Below are 15,817 nucleotides of genomic sequence, written 5' to 3'. Positions count from 1 at the left end.
TGACTAACTCTGAATCCAAGACCTCAAAGATCAGGATTCTAAAGAGATCAGATTTTGTTCCTCAGAGTCTGTTGAAACCAGAATCTAAGACCCTGAAGTCTGGTGTTCAGAAGAACAAAACAGTTTCTGCTTCTGAAATACCAAAACCAAAAGGTGTTAAACCTAAGGTGATGGTTAATCAGAAGCAACCTAAATCACATCCTAAAGAACAAAAACTGAAGAGTAGAACTTCAAGTACTAACCTTCCAGGACCCATAATACAATGGGTACCTAAATCTAAAATTGTGAAAAATGCAGATATGTCTAAAAGCAAAGCCAAAGCAGAAATCATAGTACCTAGACAGCGGTTGCTCAAGACACATGATAGGAGAGAAGTCAATGTTCCTCAACCTAACAATGAAAGAAGGAGGAAGTGTGAAATATGGAGGCAACCAGTCTGGAAAGATCATTGGTACAGGAACTATTGGTAATTCCTCGATCTTAATTAATAATGTATGGTTGGTAGATGGTCTTGAACATAACCTTTCACTAGTACAAAAAACACTTATTAGCTCAAGGATTTTAAGTGGGTAGCTATCCACCTGACTTAAAAACATACTAAGAGGGAAGAATTTTAACTTCAATAGATATTAAATTGTTTAACCCCATTTAAAATCTATTTTATTTTGAAATTAAAATAAAACAAACATATATCAAAGTTAGAAACCTCAGCAAATCCTGAGATCCAAAATACGCTCTCACCAATCTCCACCCCCTCGTGAAACCCTTTCCCCCAAATTCTCACCATCAACCCTTTTTCATCGCCATCAACCCAGCTCATGATACCCAAATCATTGTCAACCTTCTCTGTGGAACCCTGGTGAAACCCTTTCTCACCATGAAACATTCATCATCAACCCTCACCCTCGTGAAACCCTCAATGAAACCCTTCAATCTCTGCGAATCCCGAATCCTTCACGCTCACCGTTCGTTCTTTGCTAAACTGGCCATCGAAACTCTTCTCTTTCACTGTTGAAAGACTGAGGTTCACACTTTCTCCTCCCTTTTACATCTTTTTATGCATATTTTTTTCGATTTTATATGCCTGTGTGCTTTTCGATTTTTTTTCACCTATCAATTTTGCACCTTTTCTTAATTGGGTGTTCCTATTTTTGTTTAAAATAATTGTTAATGCTGAAATTGGGTAAAAAAATGTTGAAAATAATGTTTATTGGGTTATGTTAGTCATCAAATAATGTTGTATTTTTTTGTTCATGTCAGTCATCAAATTAAGGAACAAGCTGAAATTGTTAAAAAATAATGTCGATTTTGATCTTGTTTTATCTTGATTTTGTACAATTTTATCGGCTGCTCTAGCTTCCAGTTTTTAAGATTGAATAGTTTTGTAGTTCTGTTTATGATATGTTAATTTGGAGCTTTTTATAGTTTGGTAAAAACTGGAAAAATCATTCTCATACATTTTAAAACAACATGAAAACGTTGTTCCAAAACATGTTAGTGACACAACTTATACTGAGATTTTTGTTGGAGGATTTGCTTGGGGAACCAAAAGAGTCGCACAAGTGGTATTTTTATCTACTTGGCTGTATCAGAGGCTATTGTTTTTACTCACAGCCACTGGAAAATAAAAAGGACACGCCTTTGTAATTTGTCTTAGTCTTTTCTTGTAATTTGTCCTTAGTCTTTTATCTTGTTAGTTAGTAGTACTATACTTTATTCTCTTGCTTACTATTTGGTTATATCGGGTTTGACATGTGCTATTTTAAACACGTATAAATTCAATGGTTGCCGACAGCAGAAGAGAACCAACAGTTAGTAATACGACAACATCAGCCGATGGCACGCTGAGAGAATTTCTCTTATTGGTGGATGTACGTTGACATTTTGGATGGCTGGCCTAACAAAGCCACCCTTAGAAGTGTCTAGGGAATTTCATGTGGATTTGACGGAAGCTGCCTAAGGGGTATTCATTCAAATTTTCCTATATTTTGATTTTCTTTTCTTTTTTCACTCCTCTTTATTCATATAACAATTATAATATTTTTCTATCTTATTGTGTTAGTTTAATTTTAATTTTTTGAGTGAATGGATGAATAATAGTGATGTTGGTGCAAGTATGAGCAAGCTAACCTCTAGATCCTTAGCATATTTATACGTGTGCTAGTTGTCTTTGTTATGTTCTTAGAATGTCATGCTTTCATCAAAGGAGATTTATTTAGGTTGCTGATTTTGTTTCTTTATACGTGTGCTAGTTGTCTTTGTTATGTTCTTAGAATGTCAAGCTTTCATCAAAGGAGATTTATTTAGGTTGCTGATTTTGTTTCAATTGTTGATAGATATTTTAAATTTTCGATGTGGTGTGCCTGTTGCTTGGGTCTGTTGAAGATTGTTTTAGCTTTGATACTGTTTAGTGGTGGTTTCTTTTGGCTACTATTCTGGGCAGTTTTTTCCAGCTTGTGTATAGCTCTGCTGAGTATAGTAAATTGTGTTGTCTTAAATGCTTGTAGTAGTCAATATTTCACTTCTTATTCTGTGAATTTTAGGATTATGCTTTTGTAGTCTTTAATATATAGTTGCATGGTCCCTTGTGTTATGAGCCTTATGCTCCTACATGAGTTGTAGTATTAGCTATTGCCTTGATTGAAGAAAGCAATTTGGCATAAAATATGTAGACGGGAGGCTTTCCTCCTTGAACCATTACTATGACATCCTAATGAAGTGAGTTGTGAAATGTCTTGATTGAACTGTTGAGTTTTTTCATTTCCAAAATCACCACTTTTTTTTTTTTTAACTAATAGAAATTATGGAGTTTATTGATCCATATAGCCAACACACCTGGTGGGAAAAGGTTTCAATTATTTTTCAATGATGTTACTTCATATTTCTTGCAACTTGTTGTATATGTTTGTAGTCTTTTATTTCTATAAGGTCATTGGTTGTAGAACTTTTAGATTTTGATGTATGATTTTGGTTTCTTATGATGATTTGTCACAATTATATTTGCGTGTCTTTGTTGTAGGTGTTCTTCTATATGGAATATTTGCAAAAGGAAGAGGATAAGAATCATATATTAAGGTTTTCAAAATACTCAATCTTAATTTTAGCTGTTAATTCATTCAAGTTGCAGTAGCATCTATATCTAAACTATGTTTTCTTGGTTACTTATTTTCATGTTAGATTGCTTTCTCTTCATAACAATGAGCATGCTCATTCATTTAATCTGTATCATATGAAAAAGGTGATGTTTAATGACAACATATTTAGTAGTCATGCCCCATTCTTTCATACAATGCTGATTTATAAAATGAAAATAGCAGTAGAATCTAAAACATGTTCTCTTTTTGTACAGGTTCAAGTAATTTTTTGGGCAATAGTGAGGCTATTAGCAAGGAGGAAAAATTGAAGGTCAGGACTTAGCAAATTGTAGGTTCTAAAGCTAGGGAATTGATTTCTTCTAGTAAGCTTGTCCATGTTATGTGAACTAGCTTATTTTGTTATTTGAACAATATTTTTCTTATTTTTTGTTTGTTTTACATGATGAGAGATTCTGGTCTAGAATTAATTTGTAATTTGACATGTAGTGGTAGGCACACATAAGTGTTAGTAAATTAATTTGAAACAATGTTTAGCTTTTGTTTAATTTTATGATATTGTAACTTTGGATTTGTTTGATACAGGTCTGTAATGAAATTTTATCATATGATATTTCATATTAGCTGCTAAGTGTATGAAATTTTTGGTTATTATATTAAATTCTGCACCATAATTGTGGTAAAAAAAAAATGGAGAGAGATTTTAAATGGGTTGAACAGATTTAAATTATGTTTATTAAATCGGATCAAAGAACAGACTTAAAATCTAGAATTTTTTATGCCCTTAGTCCACCCTTTTTAAGTGGTTTCATCCGATTTAAATTAAAAGATTTTAGATTGGTTCAACCGATTTAAATTAAACGATTTTAAATCGGGTACAGGGGGCTGACTTAAAATCAAATCCACTTTTTAAATCGGCCACCTATAAATCGGATGTTCACCCGATTTAAAAAGTCATATTCACCCGATTTAAAAAGTGTTTTCTGTACTAGTGTTTTGAGCATTAGTCAATTTTGTGACAATGGTTATGATGTGTTATTTGAAAAAGCCAACTGTACTGTAATCAACAAGGAAGACAAATCCATTGTGTTAAAGGGAAAGAGAGTGGAAAATGTCAATAAAATCAACTTCTCTGAACTGGTTGACCAGAAGGTCATTTGCCTTCTGTCAATGAATGATAAGAAATGGGTGTGGCAAAGAAGGTTTGGACATGCTGAATGGAGATTAATCTCTAAGCTTAGTAAGTTACAACTTGTCAAAGGCTAAGTGAGGAACTATTGAATACAGCAGGAGTTCACTAGAATGTAATATCTGATTACAATTGCTCAAGCACACAACAAGAGACTTCCTTTGCTTAAGCACACTTTGCAAGAGTCTTCCTATGCTCAAGAACACAATCAAGAGACTTCTATGCTCAAGCACAACTGCAAGAGACTTCTACACAAACAAGATTACAGAGAAAAATGTTTGAAGTTGAACACTTGATATACAATCAGAGGTGGTCACAATACAAATCAGATAAGACTCAAAGACTTAAGAATTTCTAGATTAGGACCTTGAGAAACAGAAATTCTAAGTGAATGTAGAACAATTTCAGCAGAGGTTTGGCACTTGTAAAAATGTTGAGAGTCTTTCGTTCAGCATTACCAAATCTCAAAGTATTCGCTCCTTTATATGGAGGTGTGAAAGATACGTTGTGAAATTGCCAGCACATCAAGAGAGTCGTTGTTGAAGTTTGATCAATCACCAATGATCTTTTGCCTGATTTGGTTGTTGTCCTATGAAGAACCAATTTGAAATCCATTCCCATTGTGAAGGAACATCTTTGCAGGCATAGCTGTTATTCTGGAGTTGTTTTCTTGTCTTGTAGCGTGGACACAAAACAGAGTACTGGAGAAGGTGGTTGTACAGTTCGTACAAAGTACAATGTCAACGCTCTTTGAAGATAAGCTTCCAATGCCTTCAAATCTTCACCAAAATGACCGTTGCAACGTTCCACTAGTCTTCTGCATTTCTTTCGAATCTAATAGACAGCTTTTGAAGTGTTAATTCTTGAATGTTCAGGTTGTGGTGATTATCAGTTTCTGATGAAGTTGCTTCTGAACTACTTGCTTCTGATGAACTTCAGCTTCTGATGACTTTCAACTTCTGATGACTTTTAGCTTCTGATGGCGTCATCATTCTTCAGGAGCACTTTTGGTCGTCAGGAGCACTTCTTTTCAGATGTTTTAAAGCTTCCTTTCCTTGATTCCTTAGCTCTCGTTTGTCCTTCAGAACCGTTAAGTGATGTAAATTTTTAACTATGGTCCTGTACACTTGAACAAATATTAGCTAATCCAATTGTCAATTTTTAGTACCTTGTTATCATCAAAACTCTTTAAGGTTCATTGTTAAACACATTTTGTTCCAACAGATGTATTCAGCAACTTCTGCACACAAATTCAATCTGAAAAAGAATCAAAGATTTTGAAAATCAGAAATGATCATGGTGGAGAGTTTGAAAATGAGCCATTTGAAGCTTTTTGTGAAAAACATGGAATTGTCCATGAATTCTCTTCTCCTAGAATTCCACATCAAAATGGGGTTGTAGAAAGAAAGAATATAACTTTACAAGAAATGGCCAGAACCATGATCCATGAAAATAATTTAGCAAAGTATTTTTGGGCAGAAGCAGTGAATACAACATGTTATGTCCAGAATAGGTTCTATATCAGACCTTTCTTGGAGAAAACAGCATATGAACTCTTTAAAGGAAGAAAACCCGATATCTCTTACTTTCATCAATTTGGATGTACATGTTACATTCTGAATAACAAGCTCTACCTAGAGAAATTTGATGGCAAAGCCCAAAGAGGAATCTTCTTAGGTTACTCTGAAAGGTCAAAGGCATACAGAGTGTATACTTCAGAAATACTCTGTGTTGAAGAATCTATGCACATTAAATTTGATGACAAAGAGCTTGAAGATAAAACTTCAAAGCAAGATGAAAGTTTTGCAGAGATACAGGTTCCTAAAGATACTCCAGAACCTGATCAGATAGATGAATCTGAAGATAGTCCAGAACCTGAACCCACATCAGAAGCTCAAGATGAAGCTGCTTCTGATGAAGCACAAGATGGCTCACATCAAGAAGATCCTCCCAGAAACACATTCAAGCATAATTCTTCACATCCCGAGGAGGTAATCATTGGAAACAAAGATAGTCCTAGAAGAACAAGATCATATTTCAGACAAGAAGATTCAATGATTGGACTGATATCAATGATTGAACCTACAACAGTTGATGAAGCACTTTCAGATGATGGATGGATCTTAGCTATGCAAGAAGAGTTAAATCAGTTTCAAAGAAATGATGTGTGGGATCTGGTACCCAAACCTCAGCATAAGAACATTATTGGAACAAAGTGGGTATTCAGAAACAAGTTGAATGAGCAAGGAGAAGTAACAAGAAACAAAGCAAGACTTGTTGCATAAGGTTATAGTCAACAAGAAGGCATTGATTACACTGAAACAAGATTGAATGGATGTCAAGAAGTCAACAAGAAGAGTTAAATCAGTTTCAAAGAAATGATGTGTGGGTTCCAGTTGCAAGATTGAAAGCAATTAGGTTACTTCTTTCTTATATAGTTAATCATGGCATAATATTATATCAAATGGATGTCAAGAGTGCATTTCTTAATGGTGTCATAGAAGAAGAAGTGTATTTCAAACAACCTCCTGGTTTTGAGGATCTTAAATAGCCTGATCTTGTCTTTAAACTGAAGAAATCACTATATGGCTTGAAACAAGCTCCCAGAGCTTGGTATGATAGACTAAGTAATTTCTTAATCAAAAATGATTTTAAAAGAGGTCAGGTTGACACAACACTCTTCAGAAGGACCCTTGGGAAAGATATTCTTGTTGTGTAAATATATGTTGATGATATAATATTTGGTTCTACTAATGCATCTCTTTGCAAGGAATTTTCTAAATTAATGCAGGATGAATTTGAAATGAGCATGATGGGAGAGTTGAAGTTCTTCCTGGGCATTCAAATTAATCAATGCAAAGATGGAGTTTATGTTCATCAAACAAAGTATACAAAGGAGCTTCTGAAGAAGTTCAAGCTTGAAGATTGTAAAGTGATGAACACTCCAATGCATCCTACATGCACCTTAAGCAAAGAAGATGAAGGATCTAAAGTAGATCAGAAGCTGTACAGAGGTATGATTGGTTCTTTGATAGACCTTACTGCATCTAGGCCAGATATTTTATTCAGTGTATGCTTGTGTGCAAGATTCCAATCAGATCCTAGAGAATCTGATTTGACTGCTGTCAAGAGAATCTTCAGGTATTTGAAAGGAACAACTAATCTTGGACTCCTTTATAGGAAATCTGAAATTCTAGCATACTTGTTTTAACACATTCTGTCAGATGTTTTAACATTTGCAATGTTCTGATTAATGTTTCAACATCACGCGATAAACAGAAATAAAACAAGAAAAATAAAGGACAGAAAATAAAGAACACAGGAAGTTTGTTGACCCAGTTCAGCACAACACGCTTACATCTGGGGGCTACCACGCCAGGAAGGAAATCCACTAGTGCAGTCCTTATTCAATAGCTCTCAGCAAACTCCGCGTTTACACTATATGACCTAGGACCTACCCGTATAGACTTCAACCTAGGAACTCCTAGATCTGATATCCCATCTCAATATCCTAATGGTCAGTCACTGCCCTAGTGACCTATCAGACCTCAAACACAACAAGATAGAAGTTACCTTCCAACACAAACAACCAAACCTTGTTTAACAACTTCGATTTGATGCACAAGAGTATCAATACTCAGAAACTCAGTCCTAAACTAGTATCTAACACGACACAAGAAAGGCACACAGTAAAGATTCTAGACTTACATCACAAACGACACAAGAACAGAATACATGAAGACTCAAACCCTAAAAATCTAACTTTTAGAATGACGACTTGAACCCTAAGAATGACTCAAACCCTAAGAATGACGACTCAAACCCTAAAGATTCTTGAAGTCTTCTTTTTATACTGAAGCATCTTGGGCTAAACAATTCATTGGGCTTCAGTAAACTTGCAGATCGGTTCAGCAAACCTGCAAAAGAGAATCATAAACAATTCTGGAAAGTCCTAATATGTCGAAACCTATTTAGAAACATTCCAAATCGTAACAAATATTTCCTAAAATAAAATATCTATTTTAGTAATTTTCCACAGCTGATTCTTATAAGATATGCACGTTACTTGGTCAGTAAGTAAAGGAAATATGGTTTCCTTAAACGATAAAATACGCGTGTACAGATAAGGCAGAAACCCAGGCACACTGAACCATGCCAGGATGTTGGAACATTGTATCCAACATCTTACAGAGTTGCCTAACCACATGCTGGAACATTGGTTCCAACTTACAGAACAAGGATATTTGTTTTAGCAACAATGCAACCAACACAAATACCCAACAATTTCCCACTTTGGCAAATTTTTGGCTAAAACAAATCAAGGCCAATACTTGTGAAACAGAAGGATACAAAAATACAATTCCTCCAATAGCATGAGCACACACCAATGAAGAAACAGCTAGCACACAGAATCCAAAGATTCACCATAGATACACTTCCTCAAGTCATCACGAACACATATTCAAGAAGAAGAAGTAGCAGACAGTATCACTTTAGAGAAAGCAAAAGTGTGCATACATAGAATACCTCACGTATCTTCAATCTCTGCTTAAGCTGGTAGAGGTATTACACTGGATCAGAGACATGCAGCAGCGGATCAGATTAGTAGCATAGTCTCAAGAGCTAAGGAAAAATAAATTCCTGAGCTACAACTAGGGAACATAAGTTCTTGTACAGAAGATGAAGAGAGAACCAACTTCTCTCAAGAGTAGTGGAAAAAATAAATTCCAATGCTACAGTCAAGGAAGATAACTTCCTACACAGAAGTAGAGAGATGCAAGCTCTCTCAAGAGCAGAGGTAAACCAAGTTCCAATTCTACAGACATAGGATGTTCCAACATCCTTTAGCACATCAGACAGGAGAACCTGCCACACATAGAGGGAAGGGAAAAAATAAATTTCTCATACCTACAGAGTACTGTCACCAACCAACCATAGAAGCACAGAAAAATGAATTCCTACACTTACATGTGACAGACTTGGATGCCTTCAGATAACTATCACCAACAAATTCCCAAACTTACATGTGATAGACGCAGATGTTTAAACTTCTGACTCAACATCCTTCACCCAGCTTGGATTAATCACAAGCACACATAGAAGTATCACTCCCCCTGAATATAAAGTGACTACTTACAGGAATATTCCATTACTCCCCCTAAATACATGCATTCATGAAATCTGAACAGATAAACTCTTAATGCATACACATAAAAGATTCAGGATCTGGACATAGACATTCAAGGAATATTCACAAACTAGCAGCCATCAGCAGATACATGCTAGCAGACCTATCAAAGGTCACACACATACTGAGGCTTTAGAAAGTCATCCAGACAGGTTCCATAATATAAGACAGTAGTAGGAAACTGTACACTAAGAATTCTAAGAAAAATAAATTCTCAGAATTACAACAAGATGTTGCAGCTGAAGTGCCAACATCTGTACAGAGTCTCACAGACATGTTCCAACCTTGGATAGAGCATTTGCAGGGAACATGTACAACATCTGAGAAAACCAGAATCTCAGAAACATCACAGAGATGTTCTAGCATAAGTTCTAACATCTACACTGGTCTTCTTAGACATGTCCCAACATATCAGAGAATGTCAGCAAGGAACATGTACAAACCAAAATTAATATGAAGACCTCAAGATGTTGCAACATGAGGACCAACATCTACACATAACCTGAAATGGTTGCAAAATAAATGCAACACATAAAAGATGAATATAACATTCAGGCATACAGAAAGAGGCATATTATAGATACATGCAAGAGCACATATACAGAACAGATAGGGAGTATATATATCAATTTAAATTTTTCTCCCCCTTTTCAGCAACAAAATATGCCAAACAAAAGTGTTCATAGCATCAGGAGTACATCATTGTTTGTATACCCCACATAACAAAGACTTGCAAAAGTAGAAGTTTGTCAGCACGCCTCACACTGCAGATGATTAGGCTTCCTCATGTAGGCAAATTCCCAACTTGCCTCTTAGATGTTCAAATTGTTTAGCATCTAAAGCCTTAGTAAAAATATCTGCCAGTTGCTCCTCTGTGTCTACATGCTCAAGTGTCACAACCTTTTCCTCAACAAGATCTCTGATGAAATGATGTTGAATGTCAATGTGCTTTGTTCTGCTATGTTGAATGGGATTTTTTGAAATGTTGATAGCACTTAGGTTGTCCCAGTATAAGGTCAGAACATCTTGTTCCACATTATACTCCTTCAGCATCTGCTTCATCCAAACAAGTTGAGAACAGCTACTCCCAGCAGCTATGTATTCAGCTTTAGCAGTAGATAAAGACACACAATTCTGTTTCTTACTAATCCAGGAAATCAGATTATTTCCTAGAAAGAAACATCGTCCAGAGGTACTATTCCTGTCATCAGCACTTCCAGCCCAGTCAGCATCACAGTATCCTATCAGTTTAGTATTACCACAGGATGAGTACAAAATCCCATAGTCACTGGTGCTATTGATGTACTTTAGTATTCTCTTCACCTGAGTAAGATGACTCATCTTTGGGTCAGCTTGATACCTTGCACACACCCCTACAGAAAAGGTGATGTCTGGCCTGCTAGTAGTAAGGTATAGTAAACTCCCAATCATGCTTCTGTACATGCTTTGATCAAAAGATATACCTCATTCATCCTTTGTCAGCTTCAAATGAGTGGCAGCTGAAGTTCTTTTGTGACCACCATTATCCAAGCCAAATTTCTTACAATGTTCCTGGCATACTTACTCTAAGAAATGAAGATTGAATCCTCCATTTGTTTAACTTGAAGTCCAAGAAAATAGGTCAATTCACAAACTAAGCTCATTTCAAACTCAGATTGTATTTGTTGTACGAAATGTTGAACCATCTTGTTCGACATTCCACCAAAAACAATGTCATCAACATATATCTGAGCAATCATCAGTCTACCATTGTCATCTTTTACAAACAAGGTCTTGTCTATACCTTCTTTCTTGTAGCCTTGACCTACAAGAAATTGAGTGAGTCTCTCATACCAAGCTCTAGGTGTCTGCTTCAATCCATACAAAGCTTTCTTCAATCTGTAACATGATTGGGAAAACTAGGATCAATAAATCCTTTAGGTTGCTCAACATAGACTTCCTCATTCAAGTACCCATTCAGAAAGGCAATCTTAACATCCATCTGAAACAGCTTAAATTTGAGAATACAAGATACACCTATCAGTAATCTTATAGACTCCAGTCTAGCAACAGGAGAAAATGTCTCATCAAAATCCAGACCTTTTATCTGTGTGTAGCCTTGAGCTACTAGTCTTGCCTTATTTATGGTCACAATCCCATGTTCATCAGACTTGTTCTTGAAGATCCACTTGGTGCCTATCACATTCACATCTTAAGGTCTTGGAACTAAGTCCCACACTTCACTTCTTTTGAACTGATTCAGTTCCTCTTGCATTGCTTCAATCCAGAACTCATCTGTCAGAGCTTCTTTAACATTTTTAGGCTCAATCTTGGACACAAAGCAAGAGTTGGCAATGACCCCAACTGATCTTCTGGTAGTGACCCCTTCATCAGGATTTCCAATAACAAGGTCTAGTTGATGATTCTTCTGTACTCTTGTTGAAGGACCTTCTTAGTGGACATCTGATCCGGCTCATTATCTTCATGTTCATCTTTCTCTGGTTCAGATTCAATCACCTGGGTAGGTGCATTAGTTTCCTGAGTAGGTGTTGGAACATCATCATCAACATCCGGAACCTTCTCTTTAGGCATATCATCAATTACTACATTGATAGATTCCATCACAGATTCAGTTTTGGTGTTGTAGACCCTGTAGGCTCTGCTGTTAGTAGAATAGCCCAGAAAGATTCCTTCATCACTCTTAGGATCCATCTTCCTTCTGTAATCTCTATCAGACAAAATATAGCACTTGCTACCAAACACATGGAAATATTTAACAGTAGGTTTTCTTCCTTTCCAAAGCTTATAGAGTGTTGTAGTCGTACCAGTTCTCAGAGTCACCCTGTTGTGAATGTGGTAAGTTGTGTTCATGGCTTCAGCCCAGAAACGATATGGTAAGTGTATAGCATGAAGCATGACTCTAGCAGATTCTTGGAGAGTCCTATTCTTCCTTTCCACCACACCATTTTGCTGAGGAGTTATAGGTGATGAAAATTCATGTTTGATTCCCTCTTCAGTACAGTATTCACTAAACCTAGAGTTCTCAAATTCAGTTCCATGATCACTCCTGATTCTAACAATACCACAACCCTTTTATCTTTGCAATTGTGTACACAATTCTTTAAATACATCAAAGATGTCTGATTTTTCTCTAATAAAGTTAACCAAAGTGACCTAGAAAAATCATCAACAATTACAAGAACATACCTCTTTCCACCAATGCTTTCAACTTGCATAGGTCCCATCAAATCCATGTGCAAAAGTTCAAGAACTCGAGAGGTTGTTTGATGTTCCAACCTTGGATGAGACATCCTCGTTTGTTTTCCAATCTGACATTCACCACATATGCTGCCTTCAACAATCTTCAGATCTGGTAAGCCTCTGATGACTTCAGATGACATGGCCCTCCTCATCCCTTTCAGATGCAAATGTCCCAACCTTTGATGCCACAGTTTGATCTCTTCCTCTTTGCTCAAGAGACATGTTGAGATGAATGATTCTTCCTGAGATACCCACAAATAGCAATTGTCTTTGGATCTTGTACCTCTCATAAGAACTTCTCCCTTCTCATCTGAGATCTGCCATTCTGGTTTGGTGAAGTTTACTCTCAGACCTAGATCACACAGCTGGCTAATGCTAATCAAGTTTGCATTTAGTCCTCTGACTAGTAGCACATCATCAAGTCTTAGTAACCCATGTTTTATCAGGTTTCCAGTTCCCACAATCTTTCCTTTAGCTCCATCACCAAATGTGACATAACTGGTTACATAGGGTCTCACATCCTCCAAATACATTTCAACAGCAGTCATATGTCTTGAATAGCCACTATCAAAATACCAGTCTTCTTTAGATGATGCTCTAAGGGATGTATGAGCAATCAGACCAGCCTTGGTGTTTCTGTGGTTCCACCCATTCCTGGACAAATTCTGTTGGGAATGCATGAACACACCTTTCAGCTTGAAGCAGTAGGTGTTATACCCTAATTTTGGACCTAAAAATACTAGCTCAATTCTTCTTTTCTTGTAATTCAAGCCATTTGATATGTCTCTGATCAATTGCACCTTCCTCTGCATCTTATTTCAATGTTACTGGCAAAATTCATGAAAAAGGGTATTTTAGTCATTTTCTGTATCCAAACTCATTTTAGTCCTTTAAAAATTGTTTGAGTCTTTTCAATTGGTTTGAATAAGTCTTTATTTCAATTATATGTCAAAATCCATTTCAAAAATTGCATTTGAAGTCATTTTGAGTCAGTTTAGCCCCTAGGGGCATTTTAGTCTTTTCATGTGTTAAAAACTCTGTTTAGTTTATAAAAATTTTTTGAGTCTTTTACTTTGCTTGTATAAACTCTTGCTTTGATTACCTGTTAAAAAACCATTTTAAAGTTGCATCTGAGTCGTTTTGAGTCGTTTTGGTCCCCAGGGGCATTTTGGTCATTTCACACGAAATTTTCGACAGAGAGAGGTTACTTTAAAGTACCTCATTTAAGTAATTGGTTCGTTTTAGTCCGTTTTGTTATTTTTAATCGTTTCACTTTACGTTTAGTCAAATTTACCAATTTTTAGTCCAATTTTATTTTTAATTTTGTCAAAGTCCTCAAATTTCTTATAATTGCATCCAAGTCCTTTTTTGTTTCGAATTTATTTTTAAGTCCTTTTATTTTAAATAATTGCAGAACAGTCCATATTATGTCCAATTTTATTTTTAGTTTTTTTATTATTTGCAAGATGGTCCCTTTAAATTTTCCAGAATTGCAGAATGGTCCTTTTGTCCAAGTCATTGCCCAAGTCATCAGTCCAGAATACGTGGCAAGTCCTAAGTGGCTCAGAGGCCACATGGCAGCCTATATAAGGCTGTGTCATCAATGCAACAGAAAAAAATCAATCACAATGTGCCAACACATCACAAACAAAATCACACATTCTCTCTCCAGTTAGTTACGATCAAAAACACAGAGCTTGAAGAACTTCATCGAAGTTCATCAAGAACTTCCCAGAAATTCTCAATCCAAAACCCTAACAAACTCAATCCTCCAACAGAATTCATCATCAAACACACAAAATCAAAAGAAACTTTCAGAAAACCAAAGATCAACACCGTTTCAATTAGAAAAACTTTCATCAAATTCGGTTTAATTCGTGTTTGTTCTCAGTGATTCCTTACGGAAATCATCATCATCGAACCATATCATTCATCCTCTTGCAATTCAAGTCGAAGACGATCACAAGAAGGAAGTTTGAGAAGAGAAGAAGAAGAATCAAAGCAAGATTTGAACCGGTGAAGAAGGAGAAGAGAGTTTCACCGATTTATTTTCGGTTCAACGCTTACCAGAAGAATCAGAAGCTTACTCAAGAATCTTTCGTTCGAATCTCCAAATTAAAGCCAGATAAACACACGAACTTTTCTCGTTTTTGTTCCAAATCATCATCGAAAGTTCGTAATCAAAAATAAATGGTGAAACAGAGTAGATCAACAAGCTTTACAACTTGTTCTTTCGAAAAAGTCTGGAAAAGTTTGAAAAAGTTCAAAGTTGAAACCCTAAAATGTAGATCTAGGATGATTCACCGTTTATTTAGTAAAATAAAGTTCAAATTCATAATCAGCGTGAAAAATAGAACAGATTAGGGTTTGGATTCATGAGATTCGAAGCATTTGAAATGTCGCCGGAATCTGGAATTCACGGCGGTGACAATGAAGATTCCGATGAATCTTCATCATCTCCAGCCGTTTCATTCCAGAAACCGGCGGTGGAGGATGAACGGAGAGGAAGAGAGAAGGGAGAGCCTCTCTCTCTAGTTTCAAGTTTAGAGAGAGAAACGAATGGGATAAATGAATGAACCGGTCCCATTACCTTTATATAAGCATTGTTGGACCGTTTGGGTTCAGTTAAACCACACCGGTTCATTCGTTTCCCACCTGAACCATGTGTTTCCATCGTTAGATATAGGGTTTCACCTTCTGGATCAATCTAACGGCCTGTCTTGCTTCCTGTGTGATCTGGATCTTTTTCTTGGGTTTGGGCCTTAGGCTTCTTTGTTTTCCTGCGTTTTTTAGTATTTCTTGCTACATACACCTCTGAGCTTTGCTATTTGAACCTCTGTTGTGTCAAAAATTTCTAAAACAATTCCTAAATTTTTTTTCTTAATGCTTTCTTGATGTTTTTTTGTTCATTTTTGGTGATTCTTACCTGTTAATATTGATTAGGAAAATATAGGAGGTAACATTGATTTCTTGATTAGTGGAGTATCTTTAATCTTGTTAAAAGTTTGTTAAAAACTTCTATAATTTTGTGAAGCAACTTTTGTGATTGGTGTGGCTACTTAAAACTTGTTTCCATGATATTTTGGCATGCTAAAAAGTGGGTAAAAA

General features: G+C 36.0%; 1 long non-coding RNA gene and 1 pseudogene across 2 annotated transcripts; one reads left to right on the top strand and one right to left on the bottom strand.

Annotated features, from left to right (window-relative positions):
• Nucleotides 1-677: 677 nt before the first annotated feature.
• Nucleotides 678-3,723, top strand: LOC146915772 (uncharacterized). Of its 2 annotated transcripts, none has more exons than XR_015014755.1 (4): nt 678-1,024; nt 1,799-1,963; nt 3,020-3,075; nt 3,350-3,723. It is a non-coding gene; the product is annotated as an uncharacterized LOC146915772 (long non-coding RNA). The 2 variants fall into 2 exon arrangements; XR_015014756.1 differs by having other exon boundaries at nt 688-1,024; nt 1,796-1,963.
• Nucleotides 3,724-10,243: 6,520 nt separating this feature from the next.
• On the bottom strand, nt 10,244-10,900 carry LOC146915771 (secreted RxLR effector protein 161 pseudogene; annotated as a pseudogene).
• Between the last annotated feature and the right edge of the window lie 4,917 nt (nt 10,901-15,817).

This window comes from Medicago sativa, chromosome 6 (genome assembly GCF_051527215.1).
Source record: "Medicago sativa cultivar Bolivia chromosome 6, Bolivia_mono, whole genome shotgun sequence".
NCBI classification, from domain to species: Eukaryota; Viridiplantae; Streptophyta; class Magnoliopsida; order Fabales; family Fabaceae; genus Medicago; species Medicago sativa.
Note: the sequence above shows the minus strand (reverse complement) of the source record. Positions and strands in the feature narration are given on the sequence as shown.